Here is a 5,377-nt window from a genome sequence, read left to right as displayed (position 1 = left end):
CTCCCCGGCCTGGCTGGGGGTTCGGAAGCTGGGCCCGGTGCTGGAGCTCCGTCCCAGGGTGCGGCTCCGTTCCCGGGGTGCGGGAGCCCCCTGTCCCGCAAGCCAGCCGAGGGTCCGGGCGCTGGGGACAGGGTGTCCACCGGGTCCCTGGGAGTCTTTCCCCGGGCCTGGCTGGAGGTCCGGGAGCTGGGCCCGGTGCTGGAGCTCCGTTCCCGGGGTGCGGGAGCCCCCTGTCCCGCAAGCCAGCCGAGGGTCCGGTCGCTGGGGACAGGGGGTCCACCGGGGGCCCGGGGAGGCTGTCCCTGGCCTGGCTGGAGGTCCGGAAGCTGGGCCCGGGGTTGGAGCTCCGTCCCAGGGTGCGGCTCCGTCCCAGAGCCCGGGAGCCCCCCCGTCCTGCGAACCAGCTGAGGGTACGGGCGCTAGGGAAGAGAGGGTCCACCGGGGCCCGGGAGGCTCTCCCCGGCCTGGCTGGGGGTTCGGAAGCTGGGCCCGGTGCTGGAGCTCCGTCCCAGGGTGCGGCTCCGTTCCCGGGGTGCGGGAGCCCCCTGTCCCGCAAGCCAGCCGAGGGTCAGGGCGCTGGGGACAGGGTGTCCACCGGGTCCCTGGGAGTCTCTCCCTGGGCCTGGCTGGAGGTCCGGGAGCTGGGCCCGGTGCTGGAGCTCCGTTCCCGGGGTGCGGGAGCCCCCTGTCCCGCAAGCCAGCCGAGGGTCTGGGCGCTGGGACCGGGTGTCCACCGGGGCCCGGGGAGGCTCTCCCCGGCCTGGCTGGGGGTCCGGAAGCTGGGCCCGGTGCTGGAGCTCCATCCTGGGGTACGGGAGCCCCCTGTCCCGCAAGCCAGCCGAGGGTCCGGGCGCTGGGGACGGGTGTGCACCGGGGCCCGGGGAGGCTCTCCCCGGCCTGGCTGGGGGTCCGGAAGCTGGTCCCGGGCCCGGTGCTGGAGCTCCGTTCCCGGGGTGCGGGAGCCCCCTGTCCCGCAAGCCAGCCGAGGGTCCGGGCGCTGGGGACAGGGTGTCCACCAGGGCCCGGGGAGGCTCTCCCTGGCCTGGCTGGGGTTCGGAAGCTGGGCCCGGGTCCGGGGCTTGTGCTCCGTCCCAGTGTCCCAGGGAGCGGGAGCCCCCCGTCCTGCAAGCCAGCCGAGGGTCCATGCGCTGGGGAAGGGTGTCCACCGGGGCCCAGGGAGTTTCTCCCCGGCCTGGCTAGGGTTCTGAAGCTGGGACCGGGCCCGGGGCTCTTGCACCGTCCGGCGGGCCCCGGGGTGCGTGAGCCACCCCCGTCCTGCAAGACAGCCGAGGGTCTAGGTGCTGGAGACAGGGGTCCACCGGGGCCCAGGGAGGCTCTCTCCGGCCTGGCTGCTATCAGAAGCAGGGACCGGGCCGGTGTGCAGGAGTGGCTGGCTTTATCTGCTACGCTGACGGAGCGTAGTTTTCTGCCCACCCCTAATAAAAACCTCATTATAATAAAAAACTTTAAGATAAAAAATACCAGCTTTAATCCATGAATGCCAAAACCTAATATTTCTAGTAAGTTTTATGCAAGGGATATGCCATAATGACATATCTTCAGTAGTGGAAATGGGTGATTGAAAAAATAATTCACAATCATTTAAAATTAATTTAGTGGATTTTAAAATAGTAGATTTATGAAAAAATTGAGATTTATTGGACGTGGTTAACAAAGTAGGTAATGGAAATGGTTCTATTAAAATTTTTTCTATAAAAAGCTTTGCAGGGAGATTGCTCAAGTGAGAGTGATTAAACCAGGGAGAGCTTTGCTTAAATGTAAAAGCTTTGTGATAGTAAAAAAAAGTCCGGTAAACTAAATCCCCCATTACATTTAATCAATTTTAATTTTCTATAGCTAATACGAGGCGATTTATTGTTCTAAAGACATTTGGAAAGGAGTTTATCTACAGCTTTATACAACTTTAAAGGAAATGGAGTAGGAATCATTGCAAGGGTATAGAAGATTTTTGGTGCAATGGTCATTCTTCCCCACCATGAAAGATGAAGTGAAAACCATTATATATTTTATCTTTTATATTGCTCAAGATAGAGTCACAATTCAATGATATTGTTCTTTTCATAGAAGAAGAAAATAAAATGCCAAGGTATTTAAATGTATCTCTTTGCCAAATTATTTCTTTCAAGGGTAACATATCTGGAGTACAATAAATATTTAAAGGAAAAAAATCAGTTTTATTAGTATTTAATTTGTAACTAGAAACTTTAGAGTAGGGAGGGAATGAGGATAGAGGATTACTAATAACTAAAAGTACATCATCTGCATATGCTAGTGTTTTAATAATAACCTATTTAATATTGATTCCATTTATTTTATCACATTTTCTGATGGAGACAAGCAGAGGTTTGATACCCAAAAAGAAATAAAAGTGGGGATAGACGACAACCTTGTCTTGTACCTCTGAAAAGTGAGAATTGGTCAGAAGTTTGGCCATTAATTAATAAGCGAGCAGTAGGGGTAGTATATAGAGCAGATATCATACGAATAAATAAATCACCAACATTAAAGCTTTTTCACCATCTAATGCAAGAACACCTGATGGGAAGGACAGAGTGGGACCTTGTTCTATAACATGTAGTAAAGTTCTTGTATTATTGGCAGAATATATATTCTTCATAAAACCAGATTGATCTGAATGAATAGTAGAATCTAAAACATAGGTTAATCTAGTAACAACAATTTTGGCATAAAGATTACAATCTTGGTTTATTAAAGAAATAGGACGATAATTTGAGAAACATGTAGTGTCTTTGTTAGGTTTGGGCAATACCAAGATCAAAGCCTCAGTAAAGGAACCCGTATTTACCCCCGTAGAACCAAAAAAGGAAAACAGGTGAAATAAGTGAGAAATAAGTTGTAACTGAAATTCTTTATAAAATTCTGCGGGAATACCATCAGGTCCTGGGGATTTATTTTTTAAAGAGATTATATGGCCAATAACATTTCCTTGTGGGTAGTAGACCAATCTAGTTCAGTATTATTTGATTGGGAAATCTTGGGTAGTCCACATTTAGATAAAAAGGAATCAATTAAAGAAGAATCATCAAAGTTAGGTTTATTATACAAAGTAGCATAGTAATCTAGAAATTCATTAATGATATCATTTTGGGATAAAACAATTTTACCATTAGAGCTATGAATTGAATTTATTTGCATCTTATCTCTTTTAATGAGTAAATCATTAGCTAAAAGTCGTCCTGACCTATTAGCTTTAAAACACAATTTGGCTTTAGAGTTTGAAAGTTGAATTCCAGCTCTTTTGCTAAGGATTGAATTAAACTCATATCTACGTTTTTACAATTTGCATCTATATTGAGGGTCATTAGATGTAATAAATAATCTCTCATATTTTGCAATTTGTTTATCTAAATCTTGAAATTTCGCATTGAAAATTTAAATTTCATGGGACATGAGAGAAATAGAGGCTCCTCTAATATAGCTTTAATAGCTTTAAAAGCATCCCATCTATTCACCAAGGAAGTAGAGCCTTCTGGGTTAAGAGAAAAGTAATCTAGAAGAGCATTTAATAGTTGTGGCTTATTTTGTTCATTAAGGACAATACTAGCTTTCATTTGCCATCTGGATTGCAGTTTAAAATTTGAATTCAATTGCAAAACAAAGGAAATTAAAGCATGATATGAAATATCAATATTACCAATAGTAGGAGTGACCACAGAACTAATTAGTTGTCTAGAGATTAATAAATAATCAAGCTTTGAGGGCGAGTTATGAGGATTGGAAAATAATGTAAACATGTTTTCTGTAGGAAAGTGTAATCACCAAATATCTGTAGTTTGAAGAAAAGATTTGAAAGCAAAAAATGCTTTAGGAGGTCTAAATTTAGTTAGAGAGGATCTATCCAACAAAGGATCAGATATAATGTCAAAATCTCCTCCAACTATAAGCGGAACATTACCAAATTTAAGTATTTCAGTAGTGAGATTAGACCAGAATATAGGATCATCAACAGTCGGACCATATACATTTAGAAAAAATATGACTGAATCATGAACTTTAATTTTAGCTATAACATATCTTCCTTCAGAATCTGGAGATGTACACAAAATTTGGCAATGTAGTCTTTTCGCAAAAAAAATAACAATACCATTTTTTTTCTCCATATGCAGGGGAAGATATAATTGCTATCAACCCATTTTTTTGCCACATAATCTAAGACTTTATCATCAATATGCGTTTCCTGTATAAAACAAATATCAGCTTTACAACATCCTAAATAATCTAAAATTGTTGTACGTTTAACAGTATGACGTAACCGCATGACATTTAAAGAGACTAATTTAACATTACGAACTTTAGCCATAATGAAAAAGATTTAAGGAAGAAATTAAGAAGAGGAGAGAAAAGTAGAGAAAGAATAGGAACAATAGCAGTAGTAGCTCCATAAAAGGGGAGAAAGAGAGAATTAGGAAAAAGAAATGCCAGGAAGGCCGTCACCCACGCCCTCGTCACCAGTCGCTTGGACTATGGGAACACTCTGTACGCCGGCATCACCATCAAGCTGCAGAGGAAACTTCAACGAATCCAGAACGCTGCCGCACGTCTCATCCTGAACATACCCCGCCACCACCACATCTCCGGACACCTGAAGAAACTTCACTGGCTACCAGTCAACAAGAGGATCACCTTCAGACTCCTCACCCACGCACACAAAGCCCTGCACAACCTCGGACCAAAACTCATCAACCACCGCGTCTCCTTCTACACTCCTTCGCGCACCCTACGCTCGACTGGACAAGCCCTGGCAGCCGTACCCCGCATCCGCAAAGCCACCGCCGGAGGAAGATCCTTTTCTTTCCTGGCAGCGAAGACCTGGAACTCTCTTCCCAGCCATCTTCGCGCCATACAGGACCACCTCTCCTTCAGAAGGCAGCTCAAGACCTGGCTCTTCGAGCACTGACCCCCCCCCCCACTCCCTCGGGCGCCTTGGGACCCTTACGGGTGAGTAGGGCGCTTTATAAATGTGATTGATTGATTGATGCAATATTAAAGGCACCCGAGTTTCAGATATTTGCAGCTGTGTGCTTGTTGTGTTAAGAGCGTGGGCCGTTCAACCTGAATTCAACAGCATACATTGTTATTTGACCTTGACGGTTTCTGCACACAGTGTTCAGACTAAGGTTGCGGTGTAAGTCTAGGGATGTGAAAAACAGACCGTTCTCATGTGAAGAAAAAGCAAGCAAGCAGTTTTACTTATAATAACAGCTACCTTTAGTGTCGTGTGCAAAAGCAGCAACGTGGCAAGATGGCGTTAACATCTAAAACGCTTATGCTAACATAGCAATGTGTGCAGGCAAAACTCTGTCTTCACTACAATATGTTAACAACAGCAGACTTG

Source organism: Triturus cristatus, chromosome 3_1 (genome assembly GCF_964204655.1).
Source record: "Triturus cristatus chromosome 3_1, aTriCri1.1, whole genome shotgun sequence".
In the NCBI taxonomy this organism is placed as follows: Eukaryota; Metazoa; Chordata; class Amphibia; order Caudata; family Salamandridae; genus Triturus; species Triturus cristatus.
This window is presented reverse-complemented; position numbering follows the sequence as displayed.